Source organism: Tympanuchus pallidicinctus, unplaced genomic scaffold, assembly GCF_026119805.1.
Source record: "Tympanuchus pallidicinctus isolate F22 unplaced genomic scaffold, pur_lepc_1.0 scaffold5, whole genome shotgun sequence".
NCBI lineage: Eukaryota > Metazoa > Chordata > Aves > Galliformes > Phasianidae > Tympanuchus > Tympanuchus pallidicinctus.
The window spans coordinates 72,284,308-72,310,784 of NW_026294769.1; the positions used below are offsets into that span (position 1 = coordinate 72,284,308).

The 26,477-nt window shown below is 40.5% G+C and overlaps 1 protein-coding gene across 3 annotated transcripts in view; it reads right to left on the minus strand.

The window, feature by feature from the left end:
• Positions 1-26,477, minus strand: part of PTK2 (protein tyrosine kinase 2) — a 201,937-nt gene that overhangs the window by 162,015 nt on the left and 13,445 nt on the right. For 2 of the 3 annotated variants that reach the window (XM_052703579.1, XM_052703581.1), the window contains exon 2: positions 25,136-25,194. The gene's annotated coding sequence lies outside the window, so the exon portion shown is untranslated. Of the gene's footprint in view, positions 1-756; positions 784-25,135; positions 25,195-26,477 lie in introns of all 3 variants that reach the window. The other variant, XM_052703578.1, reaches the window with a different exon arrangement.

The following is a 26,477-nucleotide window of genomic DNA, read 5'->3' on the forward strand; positions in this document are numbered from 1 at the left end:
TGTCCCAGAACAGAAAAAGCTCCCATGGAAAGACTGCACAACACATCAGCTGTCAAGCTTTTAACTGAAACAGCCACTGGATTTAAATGGGAACCAACTACTTCCAGAGCAGATCCAGGATGACTGCAAAGAGCTTCATTTCACAAATTTACTTATCCAACCAAAGCCACTTTGGATAGGTGTGAAACATACTTTAGGAAGAAGACAGAAGAAAGGACCCATAGGGAAAGTCACAAAGGCAGAGTAAGCATCAAAGGCAGCAGGTTTGATAATACCCAATGCAAAACTTGCTCAGCTTTTACTCCAAGTGAACCATGATGATGACTCCAGAGCAGCTTTGTTAATACAGAAATTACAAACAAATCAAGAACCCACACTCTCCCAGCCATAAACCTCCCATTTCCGTGCAGCTGTCCCTCTGATTCATCACCAGTATTTCTGCTTACCTGTCTTCTGACAGCTTTATCACACACTCTGCTCTTTTAAACATGCAAGTGATATAATTCATATTTTACAATAGCATCAATTTGTATTGGTTTCCTCCTCCTCTTGTCAAAATCCATCCTTTAAATATAAAAAGGTCTGTACATCAACAGGCTTTGTTCTGACCCCAGCATTACCCCAGGTGCCCACATGATGAAGTATCACGACAGTGCCAGGAAGAACCCAGGCTCTGATTATATAAAAACATTACTGTATTGCAAGCAAGTTCTGCTTGCTGTCAGATCAAGGCATAAAGGAAAGAAGCAGACTTACCTGCTGGCAAAGAATGTCTTGAAATTTCTGTAACAATAAAGAAACGCATTTAGAAGGAAAAAGAAAAACAGCTCTAAAACCAGGTTAGCCTAATCGCTTTTCTACAAGGCTGCATTTGCTTAATAAAGCACATAACCTGAGGCAATTTGCTAACTGATAGGCATGTGACGTGTAAATTAAGACTGTTTAACTTCTCTCATTCTGTTTATTATCAAGATTAAGTTTTTGCCCACCTAGCTGAAGGGTAAAGATTACAGCACTAATGAGGGCAGTTATTACAGCAGTGCAAACATACAAATTCAAGTCGCAGAGATTTCACTATCACCTCTACAGTTCTAGAGTTAAGTGTCAGGGTTGTCAGCCTCTGCATACAAAGATGTTATTGTTTTTTATCTTTATGCTTAATCCTTGAGAGAGAAGACCAAGTTTGGAACACAAGAAGCAATGCTAGAAGAGGTGGATCTCTATCACAGAGAGGCACAACATAGATGCTGAACATTTTTGTAATAAGTGACAAGGATGCCTTCAGCAGCAGTTGACTTTACAAAGACCACTGCCTGAGAGTCTAAATAGATCGTATCAGAAAACTTATACCCTCAAGAAGAATAAACATGAGTGTAAACACAACAGATCATCATGTCCATTCTATTCCTTCTGCCTGATTTTCATTCACCTGTCAACTCAGTACATGGGAACCTAACTGGGATGGAAGGTGCCAATCAGGCTTCAAAAAGGAAGCTGAAATGCACACAGAATGAGACCACAGAAGTTAGGAGTTAATGAGGTCAAGAACTGGGGATTAACATCAGAGTTAATGAAACCTGAAATTAATACAAATAGGGGCAAAAAAAGTAGTAGAAAGAGAATGAATAATATAACCGAACAGAGCCTACGAAAAAGGGTCCACGTAGTTCCTTGCTTAAAAGGGGACAACAGGACTGAGTAATGAACCCCTGTATTGGGTATAAAAGCCATGTAGAAACTGAACTTTATCCACAGATGCAGCAACTGGGATGAATGGTAAGATTATCAGAGCAGGTGGTCACTGTTCTGACACTTACTGGGGAAATAGCAAGGCTTAATTCTAACCCTGCTCTCAACTTCAACTTTCATTCTCTGAGAAAATAAAGAACCAAACTTACAGTGCAAACTAAAAACAGCAAGAGGACACCCAAAAGAGCAGAGAAAACATCACATGCTACATTCTGGCAGAACACAGCATGCTGCATTTCAAAGATGCTCAACGTGCCGCCTACTTATGAACAAAACTAGCTTATGTGGTAAGGAATGCCTTCAGACAGGAGAAACCCTGACAGGAAGGAGCTCTGTTGTGTGCTGGAAGGAGAAGTCTCAAGCTGCCTCTGCAAAAGCATCTGCATAGAGTGCATGTTGGTGTACACTGAGCAGAGCTTTCTTCTGGCAGGAGACACGTTCAAGCTACCATTAAATTGCAACATTAAATTAATCCACAGATGTGTTGCATCTTGCAACCTTCTACACATAGATTTGATCGTCTTCCCACATGTATTTCAAGAAATCAGACTGAATTCCTGCTCGTCTCTACAGAGGATGAACCACCCTAGGGTGCTAGAGTGAAAAACTAGAATCACAGAATGGCCTGGGTTGAAAAGGACCACAATGATCATCTGGTTTCTACCCCCTGCTATGTGCAGGGTCACCAACCACCAGACCAGGCTGCCCAGAGCCACATCCAGCCTGGCCTTGAATGCCTCCAGGGATGGGGCATCCACAGCTTCCTTGGGCAACCTGTTCCAATGCGTCACCATCCTGTGAGTGAAAAACTTCCTCCTAATATCTGACCTAAACCTCCCCTGTCTCAGTTTAAGACCATTCTCCCTCGTCCTATCACTGTCCACCCTTGTAGACAGAATCAAACTGCGGATTTCATTCACTGCTTGGATTTCAAACCTTATTTCATTTTAATTTTTCTACAGTGATGGGAGCAATCTCTAAATTCCTCTGAAAAAAAAAAAAAAAAACCACCAAAATTTTGATATACTATGAAAAACTAAAAGCTACATTAACATTTCCTTCGTTCCCAAGGACCACAGTGGGACCAAGCCAAAGGAACCTACAAGATCAGCACTGTTACTATAATTAAGTCAACAACTGTAATGATTTAGTACTTCCACGTTATGCTGCAAAATAACTCTGTAAGTCCATTAACTGGAGAGATGATGCACCTCTGGGAGGAGTATGCCTCCTGCAAATGCACATTCCTCTAATACAACCAAGTACAAGAGGCTGTTTTCCAAGATTAGTTGACACATGCGAGTTAAAAACAAGTAGGAGAAAAATTGAAAACCTGAAGGCCACATCAGTCAACTGAAAATTGCATAAATGCACTTAACAAGGTATTTGCATCATATTTTTCAAGTATTGCCATTAAGTATTACCATTAAGTCCACTATAGGCTAATGCATCTTAACTCTGGAAAACACCAATTACTACAAAAATATTAACTCATAGTAGCATAAAATGAAAAGCAGATACTATCACAAATGCAAACAAAAGTACCAGTTCTATAGGGTTTTTCGTGTCTGTTTGTACATTTAACAAAACATTAAGTGAGTATTTGTTATGTCATGTATTTTTACTACTCACAGAGCCCCACATTTTGGAGGTTAGCTTCATGACTCTTCCTACCTTTGGGTCTATCCTACCTCTCCAGTGCATTTTCATCTTCTCTGACTTGAAACTTTTTAAGCTTGTTCTCCAAATACGGTTTTTCATTCAACATCTAACACTGAAAGCAGATTAGTGGCTTCTGGCAACATCTTAAATACATCATTCACTGAGAAGCAGACTGAGACCACGCATTTAGCTAGCTATTAATTTCACACTGCTTTACACACTTGCAGACTTTGCAATGCAATGTGGTTTTAAATTCCCTTTTTTAATCCCTGGTCTCCCAGCTTTCCCCCATTTCTCAATCAGCGCAGCAGAGCTCACACAGCCACATTCAGCACTTCCAAAAGTGCAAGGCCGTCTCTGCAGCACTCCCAAAACACAACACAGCCGCACACACCAAGGCTGCCAGGACAGTCCCTCTGCTGCAGTACAGCTCACAAGAGCGTCAGCATTTTGGGACACCTCCTGCTGGGAACATGAGCAAACAAACTTTGCACGTTGCCAGGAAAGGTAAAATAGTCCAAGTAAAGCTGATTTTAATCCTAGTCAGACAGCAGGACGATGACGTAGATGGCCTCAAGAGGTCACTTTCAATCAGTGTTTCCTTCACAGTATACACAGATGACCAAAATAGAACAGGAAAGAAGCTGTAACAATGTAAGAGGTACAACAGAACAAGTTCATTACCCAAAAGTCTTGCTAAGCAAATGAGTTACCCACATGAAGCCACTGAGAAGCAGAAAGGAATTGACTGAAAGAAGGAATACTGTGATTACTTCCGTACGCACTGAGATCACAGCACATTGACAGCAGGAATGGCCCCACAAGGATCACTGAGTCCAACTCAATGGTTTGGGGCAGTGCACTCCTCATACTGGCTTTGCAGATGCAATCCAAACAGCCTTTTCTATGATATCCAGCACCAAGACGCTCATCTTCCATTAAAATTGAAACTATTTTTATGAAACTATGCATTTATGCATTGCAGACTCTCCTCAAATGTTTTCCTGGAAATGGAGCCACAACTTCACAACCTTCATTCCAAGAGTAACATCTAATCACTGAAAGCAGGGATATTTTGTGAGCTCTATGTTCTTACCTCACAGTAAGATGAGAGCACGGCTCCGTGGCTGAGGACAGAGGCTCACTGCTTACCCAGGCTGCAGCACTGATCTCCTTCCAGAGCTGTGGTAAGGAGCTGACCACATGAAATTTCATCCTGCCTTACTGCAGCAGCAACCGACTCCAACCTAGCAGAGCCCCCTTGAAATCAGTTCAGATATTCAGTTCAGGAACTGATCTCTCATTCCAGCAAAGAATAAAGGCTTGCAGCACGAGGAGCCTCAGACCACAAGCTCTGAGAAGATGAGAAGACGTGATTTTCCTATTTATCTACCAGTAGCCAATTCATTTAGGAATACCAGCTTTTAGCTTTCGTAGGAATAAGCCTGCACAAAGTTGCCTCAGAGGCTACCTTCCTGCTATGAGAGGATAGATGCTCCTTACTCTTTAATGAAGCTGAGATAGAACAGTCTCTCCTTCCTTCCCAGGAGCAAACAATTAGGCTGAAAACTCACCCTTAAAATAAATTTAGTAAACTATTCTTTGTAAATTAACTTTTGTTGGGAAGCTCAAGAATTTCTCCACAATTGATCCAGCAAAGACCTTGGAGCTCCCATTAATTCATTCTGACAGCATTCTCTCTAAGGAAAAGCCATTAAATAGCATTTATAATATGATGAAATTTCCATGCAAGATCTACAGTTACCACTGGTTCATTTCTTTCTCTCTCTCTAGATATATATATATATATATATATATATATATAGATATAGATATAGATATCTCTCGATATATCTATCTATCTATATATATAGATATATATATCGAGAGAGAGAGAGAGAGAGAGAGAGAGATTTTCACTTCCTTGTTAGAACTGCATACCTTATTTCTAACCTCAACTAACCTTCTAATTTAGCATTCTGCAGAGCTGAATGTTAACAGCCCCTCATTATATCATTTCCCATTAAGGCAATTTTAGGTGAACATCACTACAATACAGACAGCCATTTCTCTAAACTTATATGGTCGCCCTTATATACCTCAATTTCAGTTTTTTTCCTTTTTTTTTTTTAAATTTTAGTAGCTTCTGTGCTTTACAGACACCAGTGCCTGATGCAGTATTCGTAAGTTAACCATGACAGCACTAAAAATACCACTTGCTTGCTTCATTTTTTCCCCTGTTGACACACTTACTGCATTTGCCTTAGACGCAGTGAATATCCACCACGAACAACCAATTTCTATCTGGTGCTGTCGGTGAAATGGGAAGAGAGAGGACTACAGGACAGATGCCCCATCCACCAAACCTGCCAGCATTCTTTGTCACTTTTCCAAATTCACTTTACAAGCCCACACATTTTTCGTTTTCAACCCAACTTCATAGGAGATCCAGGTTGCACTGCAGACGTTTATTATTTTTAAATCCTCATTTCCAACTGTGAATATCAGCAGTAAGGACTTAACGCTTTCATCTACACCTTCTGAAAAGGTTAATGAGGAAACAGCCAAGAATGAGTCACTATCAGACCCTCAAGAAGTGTGCCGGCTCTGTTCTCCCATTTTGAGAAGATCTGTTTTACTAGTTATTAATGTCAATGCGAGCTGTTGTTTCTGAATCCCAAATACAATACAAAATTAATTACGTGTTTGCATGACAAAACAGATCCTAAATACATTTACAGTATGATCACCATCATATCTTGCAGTGATCTTTAAATATGCAGGAGCAAAATATTCTACTATTGCAGCACAAGTGTCAGTGAAGTCGTCCTGTGCTTCGGGAACACAATCAGTTTGTATTTATTTCCATAACTGACAAAGCAGTACCTAATTAACTGTGGCACTCATCTCGCTGCCCCCAGCCTTCTGTTTATACCTGCCTTCTGCTTCCCACCCACTGTGATTCAAAAACAAAAGCAATGTTTGGTCTCCTTAGTTTACAGCATCTACAGAAGCCTTTTCAAGAGTTTCCAGTAACAATTTCCCCTCTGCTGCTGAAGGAAACACTCCACCTAAATCACGTGGCTTATAGCTGTTAAACACTAGTTACTGACTTCAGAAAACAATCCAAATTCTCATTAAGATGCCATGTAACCCACCTGCATTTTCCCTTTACCTCAATTAGAAGAGTACACACCTGAAAACTTTAGGTTCATTTACACAACATCCACAGAGTGGGAACAAGCACACCCTCAGCAAGCTCACAGGTGACATTAAACCGAGTGGTTCAGTTGATACTAGGAAAGAATGCCATCCACAGCAACCCGGACAGGCCTGGAAAGGGGCCCAGGAGAATCTCATGAGGTTCAACAAGGTCAAGTGCAAGGCCTTGCACCTGATTGATGGCAGCCCTCGCTATCGATACAAGATGCAGAATGAAAGGACAGAGCTCAGCCCTGTCAAAAAGGACCTGAAGGTACTGGTGGATGGGAAGCTGGACATGAGCCAGCAATGCGCCCCACAGCCCAGAAGGCCAATTGTATCTTGGGGTGCATCAAAAGAAGTGTGGCCAGCAGGGTGAGGGAGCTCATCCTGCCCCTCTGCTCTGCAGTGGTGAGGCCTCACCAGGAGTACTGCATCCAGATGTGGAATCCTCAGTACAGATGCACGGACCTGTTGGAGTGCATCACAGGAGGGGCACAAGAGTGATCCAAAGGATGGAATACCTCCCTTGTGAGGAAGGGAGAGTTGGGGCCATTCAGCCTGGAAAAGGCTCTGGGGAGACCTGAAAGTATCTAAAGGAGGGGGCTATAAGAAAGTGCCTAAGACTCTTTAGCAGGGTCCACAGGAAAAGGACATGAGGAAATGGTTTCAGACTATAATAGGAGAAATTGAAACTGGATATAAGAAAAAAAAGTGTTTTACAATAAGGGTAGTGATGCACTGGCACAAACTGCCTAGAGATGTGGTGGATGCCCCATCCCCAGAGGCATTCAAGGTCAGGCTGAACTTGGCTCTACACGACCTAAATGTAGGTGTCCCTATTCTCTGCAGGGGAGTCAGACTAGATGGCCTTTAAAGATCCCTTCCAACTCAAATGATTCTATAGAGAATACAGAATCAATATCTGAATACCCTTTTGCCTGTAGGAAAGGTATGGATTAAAAGGCAGGAACATGGTTTCTCAGGAGTTGTTTTCTTGCATCACAGAACAGATGACAAGTCTTCAAGCCCGTAAGTACTACAAAGCTCTTGTGTGTAGGCAAATCAAATGGCATGCCAGTGGGAAGAAACTGCAAAAGGACCTCACAAAAAAAGTTACCAAGATCTAGCAGATGCACTTCAACACAGATGTGACGTTACACATCTAGGGAAAAACGTTCTGAGCAATACCTCAATCACACCACTTGCACTTTCTGCAATTCTGACTGCAGGAGGAAGTCCAACTCACTGCTGTTTTCTCTGAAATAATCAGTACCAAATGCAGTAGCCATCAATAACAACAACAAAAAAAAGGCTATGAAACGTTGCCCGTCATTAGGAAGGGTACTGAAAACACAGTGCTTAAAGATTTCACGATACAAGAAAGAAACTAAATAAATAAATGCAGCACCACTGTTCATAGTGAGAGTAGTAAGAGTTACATGAAGAAACCACTGGAGATCAGCTCCAGTGGGATGAGAGCAGAGTGAGCTCCCTGAAGCTCCTGCTACTGGAGGTACAGAGGCAGGTAGCATCAGCAAGTTTAAGGGGATACAGAGTCCAGCAGATCAACAGGGAGAGATGAGAAGGGCTCAGCAGGGAGACACCAGCTGGTATCTCTGATGCAATAATGGACACTGAGGGATGCAGAGCCAGATGTACATACAGTATTTAAACAGCACCTTCTGTTGCTGCTGGGGCACAGTGCTGGGCTGTGGGATCACTGGTGTCACCCAACAGGGTCTCTCGTGGTCCTGTCCCTATCACACCTCTGTGCTGATGTTGGACACCCATAAGCTTTATAAATGACCTCCAGGGATCTCTCTTCTACAGGAAGCACTGTTTTAATAGTAAGTTAGCTACATTACAAGAATGATCTTAGTATTTTAATGGTTCAGAGCAAAAGAAAATGTGTTGTGCTCTGAACAAGCCAAGGAAACTCAAACTGCTCAAGATATTTAAGGAGGGACAACTGTATGCAAGCAATAGCTGAGGTGTACCACGAGCACCTCCAGTACTGTGACCTGTGATCATGTAATCCTGCTGGAAATAATCTGACATTTTATGAACCCAACAATTCAGGCCCTCAGGCAAGCCTTAGGGACAACAGCAGACACATTCTCTGTCCACATCGAGCTCTCCTCATTTGTACTACAGAGTGCCTCTTGAAAGCAATAGCTTTAGTGGAATGTTTTATTAAAAAAAATACAACAAAAAAAAAAAATATCTGTCTTGACATTGCTTGCTGCCATTAAAGATTCCCTGTCATTTCTCATGATGGACTAGTGACATGCAGTGTTCCAACACATCACCCACATCTTCAAAAGCTGACAGGATTTTACAGTTTCTGTGCTAAAGTACAAATGACTACTGTGTGCCAGGATAGCTGTTTTGTGCTGTAAGTATGACGGGAACTCTAAGCACACTGAGCATGAAGATGCTTCATAATACGAAACAGGAATAAACACTTCACAGGCGCAGAAATGAGCATCAAAGACACACAAAGAACAAACAATCAGGACTGGAAGGATCCTCACAAGCAATTCCAACAGAGCTAGAAATCCCAGAAAAGAATACAAGAGAAACCTGCTTTCTTGCTTTCCTAAGTTTAACTAGTTAAGAAAAACAGAGCTGTACTGAAACAGCATTTTATAAGTAGTTGTTTTGTTTTTAAACAAGACTTAAATTCTTAGAAAGTTGGGAGAGTCATTTCCCTGCATGTTCCACCCTTGTAAAATCATTCTGTTTCCATGGTGATGGCCCACACACGGATTCCATTGTTACAAAAGTTTTCCTTTAAGAACACCCAAAGCAAATGAAAGAAGGCTGAAGAAACAATGCAACCAACAGGAGGGAAAGGAGAAGTGAAAATCAAAGCAACTACTTCACATACGGTATCTACCTAAAATGGACTATTGTGTTGTGAGTATCTGCATGCATGTGAAGACTAACAGTCTAACTTACCTTGTGCCTAGCAAAAAAATGGTTTGCTGATGCCAATGGGATTACTGCAAAATATTCAAAGTTAATTTGACAGCAGCCACAGAAGTTTTGTTCTGTACAGAAGCCTGCTCCAATACACAAGATGAAAATGATTTTAACAAGAATGCTGGTGCGTATTTAGTGTCATAGTGATACTACAGATGGAGAAAGTTCTGTCTGCAGTTAGAGCTTATTCTCAAAGCAAAACACCTCTTTACAATGAATGGGCATTTCCACAAGCATATGGCTTGCTTGCAGTTGGAAGAGCCTGAAATTACTCTTCCAATAATACATAAATGCCTACGTCCTAACAACGTCTGAAATAACAGAAAAGAGGGCAGCATGTTCAGCACGCTAGACAAATTTCCAATAGTCTTAGCAACACAGGCATAAGGAAGGCTCCTTTAACACAATCCTGCTGTTTCGGTACCTCTTAGCATTTCTTACCATGAACACAGACTGCAAAGCTTCAGACTACTTCACTGCACCGTGTTACGCATCCAAACAGCGCGTGCCTCCTTCTGTGATTCATATATACACGTGTTTTTATATATAGGTACTTATTTATTATTAATAATGAAAATTCTCCAAAGCCTGGGTCACAAGGAACCTCTTCAAGCTTCAGGAACCATCTCAGATGAATAAATACATTATTTGTCAGAGATGAAGCTAGCTAATGTGGTAATGAGAATAAACAAAACATTTTTCCCACTGATACTCAAACATACATAATTAAGCAAAAAAAGAAACAGATCTATCTATGCATCTTAAATAGGAATTTAGGTGCAACAGAAATACAACAAATCAGGAAAAGGAAAGAGTAGGTTGAGCTATACTCTATGCATTCATTTAAAACACAAAAGCATTATTTTTTTGCTATACTTATTGATAACTGCATTTGTGATCTGTTTGTTCCTCTCTCCCTGCACAAAGCAGATGTTTGGGAAAGCTCTTTTCCCTGGCTTCAGCTCTGCTTTGTCACCTTCTAAAGAGTTCTTCAAGATGGAAAAGAAATGGAGGACAAATTAAGACAGCAGAAAAGATGACAAGCGAGGTAGGGAGGAACTACATGCAGGAAAAACACTGGAAGAAAATACACATACAGCAGGACAAAGAAACCAATGGATGGCTGACGAAAGCTAGATTAAGGAGAAAAAAAAAGAGGGTGGTGAAAGAACAAGGCTGCAGACAGCAGAATTTCAGTGCACAACATGAGACAGGCTTTTTTCCCCTAATTGGTTCTGTCATGTAGCCGTCGGAGAGCGACTCGCCAAAGACGCTGTTGTTGTGTCAAAGGAAAACCCCCAACACGTCTGTTCTCAGCACGAGCTTGATCAAACAGGAGCCTTAGTGGGCCTGACGGAACACACCATGTGGCACCTTCCCCATTCCGGCTGCAGCGACTTCCAAGCGCGGCCATCACTTGCACCAGTGAAGTGAGCAAGGCAGTTTATTTCTAACATAGCAGCATTCCAAGTCGCACACACCGTGAATGGATTCTCATATCCACAAGCCCACTGAAAAAAAGAAACCTTTGGTTTAGCATCATTAAGATGCTATCAGTTCTGAAATGCAATTTAAGATAGTATTCCTCCCCTTAATCTGCCGCTTTATTTAATCAATTTAAATGCATGGTTAAAAACTTAATTTGACAAAATTGAATGCATTATTTCTCTGCCTCTGGCACAGAAGAGATTAAGACCACCAGAAATACTCGCAGAAAGATTCGAGACTCATTCCATCTTGGGTGGTAGATAAACATCAGTTATGCTGTATTCTGTAGACTCTGGTCTACAAAAGCTGTAGGTTTATTAGTTAACACTTTAATTACCACCTCAGCAGCTAACTCAAGGTGGCCTTCTACACAAGCCTCCTATACAGCAATATTTCATGTCAAGCTGCATAGAAATAGTTTACACAACACAGACTCCAGACATTATGAAGATAGAGTAGGGACAGCAAACAACTCCAACGTCCTTTCTCTGTCCTTGTTTAGGACTGGAACCCACACAGGTTGATAAATGCATACATCAGGACTGAATGAGCTTGACCCAAGCCATACAGTCACCAAGGTTGGCAAAGACCTCTAAGATCATCTAGTTCGACTGTCAAGTGCTTGTCTCAGCTGAGTTTACTTACAATCCTACCAAAAAAAAATCATCAAAAGGTTTTATTGCAGCTAATTAGCTTATCCATAAAAATAGTGAAAGGCAAAATGGTAGCTGCCACAGAAGAACATATGGAGATCCACAAAAAACGATAACAAAGCTGGAAGTCGCAGGAGATGCCTACCATGCAGCTCTGCTGGTGAGGCTTGAGCAGGTTCTCCAAAAAGTAGCTCCCCTCATCCCAGCTCCGAGGCTGCAGCGTGACAGTACTGCCTGCAGCACAAAGTGAACACTTCTGCCTTCAGCACTGCCAAAGCCCTTCTCCTCACAAATCATTAACACGCCAACCCAAAGGACATCAACGGGAGAAGGAATCCTGATCGAGTATTGTTCACAAACGGTGCATTTCTTCCTTCACTAAACATCATTGTATTCCTTAAACAATTCTGACTTAGCTTCTAGTGAGAGCTACTGAAATATTAAGAATATTACAGATCTGTTTAAAGTTGATGTTAAGTTGATTTTAAGTCTACCATCATTTTCTATCAAACAATTTAATAATCTATGGTTTCATTAAGAAATGTTTTTATGGAATAAAATATATCTAGTACTCAAAACATTCAATCTAAAATCCTAATTACGTAAGGAGACTTGGATTAACTGCGTAGATGCTGGCCACAGTGTACCATGTTTTCTGTACAAAGACAACTTAAGACCACAAAGAAGCGTACAGAAGAAGAAAGCTTTCTCCTGAGAACTGAATGGGACAAGGTAAAATCATCTCCAATTTCCCTATCTACCACAACAGAAGTGCACACCTCCCAAACAAGAGTAAACTACTCCAGGAGTATTCCCTAAACAGCTCTTCCTCTCTTCCATGCCCAGTGAATGAACAGAAAAGACAGCAAGAAAGCTATCCAGATTTCTCTGCTCCTTACCCAGATTCGTCAGTCAGCTGCCACAAATCTCACAGTGGCAAAAATGAAGAATTAAACTTGGTCACAGCGATTACGAAGAACAGAACTGACAGCTATTTCACACACTTTTACCCTCAGCAACAGCATAAGAAAAAGTGGGGGTTTACTGTATCATCATCTAGTTTTCAAATCGTTGCATATGAGAAATAGAATTTATATAGAAGACATTGTAAGATACCTCCTGTCCACAAGAAGTGGAGGGTACATATGCAGTATTTATTAAAAATTAGAATTCAGGAAATACTGAAGGAACACTGAGTACATCAAGATCACTGCTCCTCACCCCTCCTTCTCTGACATCCGTGGAGATGTTATCTTAAAAATCATTCTCAAGAAAGTCACTGCAGTTCAAGCTTCAGACATAAACGAGAAAGAAAATGGTTTAAGGTGCAAATCATTAACCTTAACTAATTTCCCAGTAATATTTAAAAAAGACCCATTTTCAGTGTGAACTGCTTCAAGCTAGTCAGTTTCTGAGCAAACATGAATTTGCCAAAATATGCTAAACTGCTCTGGCAGAGAGCCACCCAGTTACTGCATGAAGAGAATGGTATTTCAGGAACTTCAGATGCATACACCTGCTGCTGATGTGCAGAAGAGATATAACTAAAGAACTACAGAGCATCCTTATTCTACTGTCAGCTCAGGTAGAGTTAATATTTCATCATTCTGTAAATTAAGCATTTTTGACAGTACAAAGCAATTGCAAGCTGCAAACACTAACAACGTGTCACTGAACTTTAGCTGAAATAATTTCTACTTGGTCTGCTGAAGCAGATAAGAAAAAAAGAGAAGTTTTTAATAATAGGACATTGAAAGCTAGAACAAACCAGAGGCAGCTTAGAACAAAAGCATTATTCTGTCTAAATGGCAGGGCTGTTAACTCTGCTGCCCAATGAATGCAGGTTAAGGACAGTCCATCCACCTCCCTTCTCCCAGTATCTGAGCCACAGAGCAGTGACACAAGTCAGAAGGCAGGAATTACCTTATGGCACCTCCCCAGAGGACCAATTCTCCATTCAGCAGTCCCACACCTCGAGCTGGTGCTGCTTGAAGCCTGCAGTCCTAAGAAGTTCTCTGAAAATGGTTCTAAAAGCAGCAGCTCCAGAAATCAATTAATTCCTCCCCCTAATCCAATGAGCACATCACGTGGATGTGTCTGGAGTGGCTCAGGTGAGAGTGCCAACATCTAGCTATTCCCATTCCAGTAAGTCCCATTCCATTACCTTTTTTTTTTAATAGCACTGCATCCAACAGCTGTCAAGACAATTCATTTTTTTATTATTATTTTTATTTTTTTTGATAGTGGATAAAAAGGAACATCTAAAAAAAAAAAACCCTTCAAATGTAAAAAGCATGATGTAAGTGAATGGCACAGCATGGTGCTAGATAGGATACCACAACAGCTTCCAACACAATTTTACCTACTAAGAATTACTAAATCATAACTGTACTGTGATGAAAATTAAGAGAAAATGTTCTGAATAGTTTAATAAAACTTCTTCAGTCTGGAGAAGAGAAGGATTCAGTGAAACCTTACTGCAGTCTTCAGTACATGTAAAAAGCCTCTCTCCATCTTTTGGAGATGCAGTAATAGAATGAAGGAGAACAGTTTCAAGCTGGAAGAAGGGAGATTTAGATTAGTTATAAGGAAAAAAAAAAAATCTTCACTCACAGGATGGTGAGGCACTGGAACAAGATGTCCAGAGAAGTCGTGGATGCTCCATTCCTGGGGGCATTCAAAGCCAGGCCTTTGAGATCCCTCCCACTCCAAATCCTTCTATGATTCTATAAGTAATATCAGAGTTTTCCAGCTGGTTCCAAGTTTCAGAAGTACCCATTTGGCATCACCCACACCTGCATACTTAAGGGCCAGATACCAGCCTGAAATCAGCAGCTGTACTCAGCTGTGTTTTGGAGCTTCTGCCATGGTGCTGAACTTGCTAAGAACCAGTTAATGCTCAAAACCTACACGGAAGAAGGTAGCACAGAGCAGGTATACAGTATAAGCCTGATTATTTAGGCTACTTAACAGAGTATTTTATATGCAAATATATATTCTATACACACAGAATGAACCATGTGGAGCTCAGAATTGGACTGCATCCTCCATACGGATCCCTTCCAACTTGGGATAATGCTGATGGTGATTCAGCGATTCTCAAAAAAAATTCATGATGGTGAACAGAGGAGAAATGCAATGTCAGGGGAGGTGCAAATCTTGACTTCTTATTTTGTACAGTTTCAATTTGTCCTAATGAGTTTCTGCATACAGATGGATGTCACCTGGTCCATCCTCTTACACAAGAAAAGTCTTATCCCAGTGACGAACGTTCACAATCTACAAGCTTAAATTCAGAAAACCCAATATCAAAACAATAAGAAAAGTACTAAGAACAACCCTCAGCTTTTTCCAACAGGCTTTTCTAACAAATGCATCTTCATACCTACCTTATAGACAATAAGCATTGTCAATAGCCTCAGTAATTACATACAAGTCTAAAATCCAAAGTCTACAAAATAGTTAGAAGCTATTCTAAAAATATCAAGTGCCTTTTTGAGGCGATGCATGCAGCAGTGAGTTACTGTGATTCATTGAGAGCCCTCTTTCCAAAGCACTAAGATAAATACAAGAATACCTTTTATCTATCTGACCTGCATCCAGAAACTATTTCTAAAAAGTTTAAAGAACATTATCTTGTTTGGCTTTTCAAGTCAATACTAAGAACAAGATTCCAGCTCTCCCATCTCTTTTCCAAAGTACAAAAACACCAAGCCAGACTAAGAAACTAATAACTTTATCTCTGTTGCATTTATGCTTCCGAGATTTATACTCTGTAGGACTTCACTACTTATTTTCCTCTCCAGCCTTCATCTCAAAGCCTAAAATTACATCCATTCAAAATGCAAATGTGTTGCTTCTGCAGTTGTAGGTACAACAGGTTCTGCCACAAAATGGTTTCCATGTTTTGTGTTCCTTCTACGTACATCATTAATGGACACCTTGTCTCCTTACTCATCACTGGTCAGGTTGGTAGAGGCACTGCATCTGATGCCCTAAGGCCAGAAAACCCCATTCTACCTGCTGAAGAGCTTAGACAACCTTGCTGTGTTATGTTGACCTTCATCAGCCCAAGTCACAGACAAACTTCCAGGCCATATGAGGCTCTTTTCAACTGCTGACCTCACCAGCCACCCACCATCACAGAGCTCCTGGTGGATTTCAGAATGTTGTGTTATGACCAAGACCTGATGGACCTCCACCCAACACTCTCCAAAGATATGCAAAGTGATTCACATGAAAGGTGAGCAATCATAACAATGATTAGGTACAAAACATCAAAAATACAAAGTAATATAAGATTAAAGTCATTCACGTTGTCTCATACAACAGCCAAAACCTATTGTTTTTAAGGGATAGAATCTCATTAAAATATACATGACAAATGACAATTTTCTCATTCACATGTATTGGAGGAGAGGGGAAACTAAGCACAAATCTACACTGGGAACATTCCTACACTGGACTGATTAAGAGCTAAATATTTAAATCTGTGACAGAAAACCAGTGAGAACTGAGGTCTGACTTGTGAGTTTTTTGAAAAGCAGAACCCCATGAAATGGGCAGAATGAAAGGTTAGTGTGGAGTTTCCATGTCTTTCCCATGCAAGTAACAGTACTTCACATTAGAAAGCTGGTTAACAGTAACTTCTTATTCCTTTTTTTCCTCTTCATATTTACACCTAGCCTTTCAACAACTAACGTGCACTGCAAACAAGCTAGTCTCACATCAGTAGAGTTGGTTTAACATGGGAACCACATATATAAAATACACGGCAGTAATGCAGATGTCTGGCTTTCTGAACCACCACTGCATATTAAAGTATGGAATTGAAGATTAATTATCCATAATTCAGAAATGCTTTTCATTTAGAAACACCAACGTGTAAAATCAATACTTAATTTACAGTCAGTGTAGTAGTTAAGAATGTAAAAAATTAACTTGGACACTGAGAGCTCTCAGGCAAATCTGAACACATCCTCGCTTCAAAACATGTTTTAGGCAATCTTAATAAGAAGTAATGGTAAGAATTACCATGATTTCAAGAACAGATTGCATATGACTTCATCAGACCAGCAATAAATAAAATATGGATGCTGCAGAGATCAAAACCAAGATGATTCAAAATCAGATTTGCAGCAGTCTTCCACTGCTGTCATTTTACTGAGAAAAAATTTAAGTTCTACACCCAAAAGTAACAATCTTTTGTTCAGATTCCAGAGTCTTCTGTAACTTTCATGAGAGCTGAGGCAAAGATTTGGGCCCATCCTGTAAACTCCTTTTGAAGCATCCTTCAATTCCCACGAATTTCCTCCTGAAAAGTTATTTTGAAGGGGAAGAAAAGTTCACTTGGATGTAACACATTAGTTAACTGCACTCAACTCACCAAAATAACATAGAAATTTTCTCCTAACAATTTTAGAAGTTCAGAAGCAAGTTTGAGTATTAAATATAATTTCTTTAAAAAAAACAAAACAGGTGAGGAACTAGAAGGGATGACGTAATTGTGAACTTTAGAACAGATGAGAATTCCAGTTCACTGAACCTTCCCCTCCCCTCCTTTACAGTTCTTCACTTTGCCCACTGTCCAATCATGGAATGGCTTGGGTTGGAAGGGAACTCAAGGATCATCAAGCTCCAGCCCCTAAGAATCAGGGGACACAAAATTTGCAAAGCATTAGATTCTCAAAACATAACTCCAGTATCTGCGCTGTTCCAGCTACTTCTTCAATCTATTGTGCTCCACTGAATGTAGCTATCACAGATTTTCTTTGCCAGAGAATACCTTCAAGTGGGAGTTTTAGAAAAGCAAAACCAGTATCTTCTGATCCAAACTACTCATGTTGCTGGAACACAGTTATGGCAGCAGCACTATGCAGGTTTGTCTGCTGTAATCACTATGGATATGGATACCATCAGCACATTGAGCAATGTACCTCATTGGTTTTGTGATGCCCTTCTTTCATCTTTCCAGAAGGAGAGTGGTGTTTATTTTATGTTCCCAAGGTAAAGCACCAGTTATCAAAAGTGACGTCAAAAATATGAATTCCCTGTACTATGATCAGGACTCTGTCATTTTTCTGTCTCTGAGACTCTGGATTCAGTATCAAGCCCTCTTCCTTAAAGAAGTAGAACAGTAACTGGTACAAACTCTCCCACCATATACACACACATTTCCACATTACAAATAATTTAAGCAACTCTTCCAGTTATCTTTGGTTTGGCCTCTCTTCCAACCTTATTAACAGGAAACCTCCGAACTGAAGCCAAAATCACTTCCATTCCACTGCCCCCAGACATCCAAATCTTCACTGACTACTTATACACATACAAGGCCACTGGGAGAAAGCAGGCCTCTTAGTAAAGCAAGCCTCCCCCAAAAATACTCTGGTCACTCTATTTAAAAACATCATCTTTTAGGGTCACATTTGTTTAACACTTAGCACAGAGCCAGAAGCACGAGGACTCGGGCTGGATACAAACAGATCCTGTGCTCAGGAACGAGCCGCCTGGAGAAGCAGAACATAAAACTGGGAATGGTTCAAAGCAGAGCACATACGAGCTTCTGGCCATGAAAGGGCACAAATCCACTCTGACTGGCAGAACCACAGGCATGCAAACCTGCAAAATGAAAAGCTTCTCTGTCAAATTTTATTCTCATATATAGATTGGTATTCAGCTGATAGGATAAAAAGACTGATTTACTATACTGCTCTCATCAACCAAGGATCAGGTTGCAATTAGAAACAGATGAGTCCTTGACAGAGATTTGCTTCTTACTTATCATATAGGTCATAAGCCATATAGGTCAAGACTTGTTTTAGCAGAAATTATTCCTCAGAAAGACCTTAACCCCAATGAATCAACATATTTACTTCCTTTCTCAAATTCTGTTTTTAAAGCAGTAAATAATTAACACACAGCCTCTAACACCATGCAAAAAGGAGGTGCAAATTCAGATCCTGTTTGCTTTCCAAAGACAAAAGTTACTATGCAGAGGTTTGTAGGGTACACTCTTCACCATAATAAGAGTCCAACTCTAATTCATATGAAGATGATTTATAAGAGTCAGCGTACGTTAAAGGCAGATGGGTACAACTTGAATTGTTCTGCTTAAAATAACTATGATATAATACCATTCAGACTCCCAGTAATGTTGCTATTGACAAAACAACATCAGGAGACTACTAGAAACTGAAGTCAAAATACATGAAGTGTTAGTATGACCAGAAAAAGCCCACCATCGCTTTTAGACATTTATCTTGCAGAGATCAAAGAATAAGAGAGTAAGCTGAAAGGAAAAATCCCCATGGCCACAGCTATTCTAATTTCTTTGGACCTTGACACCTACTGAGACTCTGCCAGGCTTTTATCATCCTATCCTGAAAGTTAAACCGACCGGTCTGATCCCGAAAGAGGGAAATGATGACACTAGCACCTGCTCATAATAAACACAAATATAATCTAGAACACCAAGCCTGGAGTCCTGCTGACAACCACAGCTTTTTCAGTGCCCTTTTCCTTTCCACATGCCTAATACTATTATACTAAAATAAGAAATGACCTTTTTATTTTAAATAGGAATCTCAGTTAGCGATCGCACTTTTCACAATACAGCTGTGAGCTGCTGCAGTACAGCTTTCACACATGCTGAAGAGCAGCAATTTAGTGGTGCCTACTGAGCCTAAGTTTTGTTAGCTGAACCCCTTTAGAGTGCTCTTTCCCACTGGGGTATCTAGTTTAATGCAATCAAGGTACAGTTACAGACCTTTACTTGCCTTCTCGTGCCCTCTCATAGTCCCTAATAAAGAAACAATGCCCAAGCTGCATTTATCTAGAATCTTACCTAGGGAATTTGAGTTGCCCACTCTGTATCTTGTCATAGAAGCAAGGTCTCTTTCACAGCTCCCAGGGAGAAGGAAACCAAGGAATCCACATGACTTCTGACAGTCACCTATTCTATACATGAGCCAGCAGTATGTTTGACCAGCACACAAAATAATAAAAAGCAATTCCTGCTACTGTAAATAGATTTCACAAAATTAATTCAAGCATGTGAAAACACAGCACCATTTCCATAACATTGTGGACAACACTTCTGCTCCAAACTGGCCCAAAACTCCACTGTGTAGTTGGAACGTTTTAAATGGAAGCAGTTGACAGCACAAACACAGCAAGCAGAAGAAAGCTTTTTGTAAATATAGGCTGCTCAGCTACACGATTAGCAAGCAAACCCAAAGCAGCTTTCAAAACAGCTAGAAGCTAAAGAATGATGATTCATGGGGAAGAATTATGAAACAAAGATCCAAAGAACAGAGAGAATAAGCAAGACAAGTTATCTGGACATAAAGGTTAGGCTGATTTGAAACTATTTCAACACGCTGTTCACTCCTATCTGTTATTGTGTCCTCTAGGCAGATGAGAAGGAAAGAAGCATTAGAACAACCAGTACAACTTTATCATATGATTTTCCATCAGTTTTACACCAAGGCAGGAATAGCCAAACACACACACATGCAAAATGCAATCACTGGCAAGACAATTCCAGGATTTTGTGATTGTCAGTACGGTTTTGTGGCCACTGGTTTTCTCCTTATATTTAGCAGGCGAAGCCTGTAGCATGAGGGCACTCATTATCACTCAAGTACAACTCAAGATACAAAATCAGTAACAAAAGTCATTAGAAAAGATAACAGGAAGGTTTACAAGTAAAAACAGGAATTTTCAAGCCTTGGAAATACTATGGTCTGGTTTGAATTTTGGTCTTCTTGATGCTCTGCAGAAATCCCCTTCAAGCATTCGGTTTACAAGAATCCAGTTAACACACATCAACATGCACTCAAAGGCTGATTCTGAGCTGATCTTTTTTATGAGGGTGGATAGAGATAGGACAAGGGAGAATGGCATTAAACTGAGACAGGAGAGGTTTAGGTTAGATATTAGGAGGAAGTTTTTCACTCAGAGGGTGGAGACGCATTGGAACAGGTTGCCCAAGGAGGCTGTGGATGCCCCATCTCTGGAGACATTCAAGGCCAGGCTGGATGTGGCTCTGGGCAGCCTGGTCTGGTGGTTGGTGACCCTGCACATAGCAGGGGGTTGGAACTGGATGATCATTGTGGTTCTTTTCAATCCAGGCCATTCTGTGATTCTCTGACCTACTACTTGCCCAAAACTCAGATATTCTGGAATGTAAAGCACACCACTGTCATGGTCATTGGTTTTTTTTTTTTTGTGTAAGATTGGGCTGAGGGAAGAAATCGGAATTTCAGCAGCTTTCCTTGACCAGTGTTACAGAGCCTTGTGCACTTCCTGAAGCAAGTAACAGGCATTACAGCTTCTAATCCATTAAGCAAAACATGACCAAGGCCAATTACACCTCACTAGCCAGGTAAGTGAAGTGTTCTCACAGCAAACTTGACTGCAAATATAACTCTGCAGCCGTAAGAGCAGTATGTCTATTTTTAGAGAAGCGAAAAATACAGCAGGAGGGTGGAGCAGAACCACCATAAGGAACCAGAAGTAATTTGCCTTTTAAAACATCGAAGGTGGATGCAACCCACATTATTACAAGTACAAATAAGAGCCTATCACCATAACAGCTAAGCACCGCAGTCACCACTCTGGAAAACACGTGCAGGCACGCTGCATTTGAGATACTCTTCCTGATTTGAGTAGGTCAATACCCTGATTCCAACAGGTACGTACTTGCAGGGCTGGGATGGTGAGAAAATTGGTTGCCCCGAGACATGAACAATCGTTTTCTATATGAGTAGGTCTCAGTATTTCTGAGCTGAAATGGGTGTTTAGCCAAGTCAGAAATCTGCAATTCTCAAATTAAAGCAGTCTGGACATTTTAACAGCAGCATTACATGGTTAGAATACAATTCTACAGATCCATCCAAACTGTACTGCAAAGGAATACAACCTATAGGTTCAAAAGCATTGCTTACTGCTTTATACTTCCCTACTTACAGTTACCAGAAGGGCTAGCAGTAAAACAACTGATTTATTTTGGTGCACAGAAACCTAGCATCTCCAGATGGAAGGTACAAACCTCTGCTTCACTCTGCCTCCTTTACATATTCCCAGACAACCCAGACAGGCTGCATTAAACTCCACTGAGGGTTGAGACAACTAAGGAGAAAGTACTTAAATTTATTTCCTCCCAGCCCACTTCTATGTAAAAAAAAAAAAAAGAAAATTGCTCTGGGGGCAACCTCATGAACAACAGCTATCCTGAGCAACGGCCAGAACAGAGAGCTCAGGAAGGCATTAAGCATCACATGGCACGGATTGCGTTTGTTTAATTCAAGTTCATTGCTTTTAAAACCGTGCATAATGAATGCTGTGGTGACATCTGCCAATACAGATACAGCACAGCAGGAACCCAGCCAGAGAGAAGAGCACATTCTGCACTGAACTGCCCATGAACTCACTCACTTGTGAGCCCAGCCTGCCTGGAAGAGTTTGAAGTTACCATAAGCTTGGTGGAAAAATAAATGTCCAATGCCTTGGAAGTCCAGAAGAATAAACCAGATACAAATCCAACAAAATCCCACTTCCAGAAGCCAGGAGGAGCTATAAGCACACCAGTGCTAATGGCTTGAAGCAAACACTTCTTACTTTAAGAAATAAGAATTCTAATTCATTGATCTGACAGTTTTTGAATGAGTAACGTGTTTAATACAGCAAGTCTGCTTGTCAGATACTGGTTTAATTCCATTTAAATTAAAAATAAAACCAGGATGTTGCAAAGCATTCAGTATCACCAGTAGGGACATAATTAGGAGAACGGGGGGTTTTTTTGGGTAAAGCTTCATGGTGGAAGTGCAAGCACCACCTACTGCCCACGGTGTCCCTCTTTACACACCAACATATGCCCATGCCATTACCTACAGTCATAAAGCACAATGGTTGCTCACAGTCCCACCTTATTCTGCATCTGTTAATATATAAATACTCAGCATCAGGGAGAAGACAAAGAATACTTTATGAACTGAAGCAATCAGTGTCATCTACGCATTCAGGGTTGCTGGATGATGTTAACAGAGTGATTTAGTTAAGCTCTGCACAATCAACCATGTGTTTGTCTTTCATGGACACATGCCTTGATACCCCGGGGGTTAAATACAGAACTGCCAAGTACTTTCAGGTGCTATTCAAATTAGTGAGAGATTTGCTTCGAATGCAAATGTTTTAAGTGCTACTACAACAAGAAAATGGCTCGTGTGAGTAGAGGTCTGAAATGTAATCATTTGATCCTAAATTCTGCCATTTATCCACTACAGATACAAATATTAATGTAAGGTAAGAGGCCAAAGCAGACAGTATCTGCAAACTCAACAGGAAAAATCCATTCTGCCATAGAAGGGCTCGAAGAGCGCAGTGAATAGAGAAATGTTTTCGGTACCCAATGAGGTTCTGGTCTTGTGGAACAAAACACGTGATTGTGTAATGAAAAGACCATCACAGCACACATAAGAGCTTAAATCCTGGCAATTTGAATATATAATTTACAATAATGGTCTCTTAGCACAGCAAGAGACTCAGTACATATTTTTTTTTTCTTCCCTCCATTTCCACTGGAACTGTCATTCTGGTATTTGCATACGTAATATCAATCAGAGTAAGCAGCACTAATCTTTTCCACCTAACAAATCCCCAGCCAAAAAATATTCCACATTTCAACATTAACCTGACAAATTGGAAGTTCCTGCAATTCGCACTTACTGTATTTTGCTGTTTCTTTTTATTTTGCCCCTTTTATTTCAAAACCTTGTTATTCACAGGGCTGTTTTTTCATAGTCTTATCTGGGAAGGCACTGCAAGTTATTTACCTAACAAACCCATCAATACTCTGTTGTCGTGCTTCTACCAGGATATGACTCACTTCTGCCTTTTACAAACTATGTATTCCAAAGACCAAACAAACTCAGCTCACAAAACATACAAGTGTGCTTTTTGCCTATGACATCACCAGCAGTAGCTGCTCCTCTTAAAAGGTCAAACTAAAAGAGGAAATGTAAAAAACCTGAAATCACAGGTTTCATTTGTAGGCCTTTATACACAGAACTGCATAAGGGATGCCCTGTTCTAATCCTCCTCCTCCTTACTTTGTCTAGTTACCATACAGCAATATTCCTTGTTAAAAAAGCCAAAATACCACCTCTGTTATTCCATCTGAAATGGAATTCAATGTAACATGTAAGGCAACAAATTTGGGTCTTAACTGACAAAAACAGCAGTAATTATGCCTTTTGTTCGAACAGAAGTACTTCAGATTTCTCCAGTTCAGCTGACAAAACCAAAGACAACCATTTTTTAAGGCATTCAATTCATTCCTTGGAGTGGTGAAAGTTTTATTTTCCCCAAGGATTTCCATCTACTACTTGTTCAACAAGCACCCCAAACCAGAAAAAGGGAATAAATGAATCAGAAAGTAGAAGCAATTACTATAAAACTGAAAATTTAAGAAAGGCCAACATCCAGACCATGCATAGAATAAGAAATTATGCCAAAAGGACACCTGGCCCTACAAATGTAGGCAGTCATGGGGCATTAAGTGATCCTTTGTTGACTCCTGAAGGTGGACAGATCCCATCAAGCTTTTCATTTCAGTGCACCAAAGCTGAAGCACAACATAACAGGCTGAAATTCCACTGGGGATCCAGCCCTTGCACAACACAAGCAGCCACATCTGCTGTTACCAAGCTTATTACAATCCAGGCAAGGAGAATATTAACCTAAAGCAGGTGATACACAAGTTTTCAGGTTTCTCCATACCAGCATGCTACATGCAGAAGTACTATTGAAGAGGCAAGAGATTCATCCCGTTACAGGTTAAAGCCAATGCCTAGAGAAGAATATCATGTAATACATGCTCACAAACCAGCCACCACTAACAGTGTAGGAGGAAAGCAAGCTAAGTCAGAACAATAAAATAAAAATGGATCCCTCAAGTTCTTCTAAGTACACTCAAGCACATTCCAAACATCCATACACAGAATATAAGTGGGCATCATCAAACAAAACCATTCACTCTGGGAGAGAAAAGTCCCAAGGAATCACAAAACAACCAAAATCAGTCCTGTAATACAAAGAATGCTGTGATTACCCAACTTCTCTACTCTTGCACGCAGCTTAAGGTCAGGCCCCCCTACAGCAAAAGCCTTACCTAAGGCAAACTGCATGTACAAGAAGAAAGACAGAAAACCACTAACATTTTGCTCCAAAGCCAGGATGGCAGTCTGGTCAGCAAGTTTCCAGCTCTGTCATTTTGGTAGGTGAGAAGACACCTTTTAAGTTCCTCTTGTGCACAAAATAAATACATCATCAGTACGGGCTGTTCTACTTAGAACAGAATCCAGTAAGGAAGGGAAAATACCACTACCTACCTTAAGTAGACCTTCCAGCTCTCAGCAGTAGGTGCTTGATGTAAGATGAAACATGAAATCTGAAATGAACATTCAAAACAGATTAGATTATTCTCTTACAGTAGTCAAATATCCAAAGTAAATAAAATACAAACAACTGATATCCACTATATGAAGATTAGAATCTTCCAATGGAATGAATGACAAAAGACACACGCCAGTTTACAAGGCATCAGCTAAAAGACCCCAGAAAAGCAGAAGCAGAAGCCAGGGGGCTTACATATGAACTGAAAATAGACACTTCAAAGCAAGCTGCTGTCAGTTTTGCAGGTCTTGTGAGCACAAATTTAAAAATTTCTCTTTTATGGTTTCGAGGGGCAGGGAAGCCTTAAAGGATTCTGAAATGAACTTTTAATATAGCTTCCACTGAATGGCAAGAGCAGTTCAAAGAATGCTGAAAATCCTGATGAGTGATCAAAAACATTAGCAGCAGCCAGGCCTAGAATTAAAAAGAGTGCTCCCCTAAAAAAAAAAAAACACAAAGAAACACCAGAAAACAAGTGCGTATATATCAGGAACCAGTGAAAAGCATTTATTTCCTCAGGGTATGTGCATCACACGACATTCAAGTCAGTGTAACAAATGCATACACATACAGCTCAGGATGCACATGTAAGACTGTCCAAAAAGAGCTTTGCATTTGTTTGTTTCTCCCTTAAAGGAACTGGCCAAATTGAAAAGACACAGAGTTGAGTAAACTAGCAAAAGAGCAAAAAAAAACCTGTTTGTTTTTCAGTTTTTTTGCCTTTTGAACATAGGGTCCAGTGATGAAGGCAGAACTAAGCAGAAAGAAATCACATTTTACAGAACTGTTTCTCAGCCTTAATTCACATTAGCTGCTTCTCCCACACACAAAGGCCACTAGAAGATTTCCATGAGAACTGAATTTGAGAGGTAAACTCATGCCAAAAAACAGCAATACCAAAAGGACCTGTACCAAGTAGCTTAGTTTTGTTCAGGTAAGAATAAAAACAACCAGAATGAAGTCTCTTTTAGTACTGACCTATGCTGTAACAAGGGGGAATGGTTTTAAAATAAGACAGGGGAGGTTTAGGTTGGATATTAGGAGGAAGTTTTTCACACAGAGGGTGGTGACGCACTGGAACAGGTTGCCCAAGGAGGCTGTGGATGCCCCATCCCTGCAGGCATTCAAGGCCAGGCTGGATGTGGCTCTGGGCAGCCTGGTCTGGTGGTTGGTGACCCTGCAGATAGCAAAGGGTTGAAACTGGATGATCATTGTGGTTCTTTTCAATCCAGGCCATTCCAGATCCTACAATAAATAGAAAACTGAAGCACTTGCAAA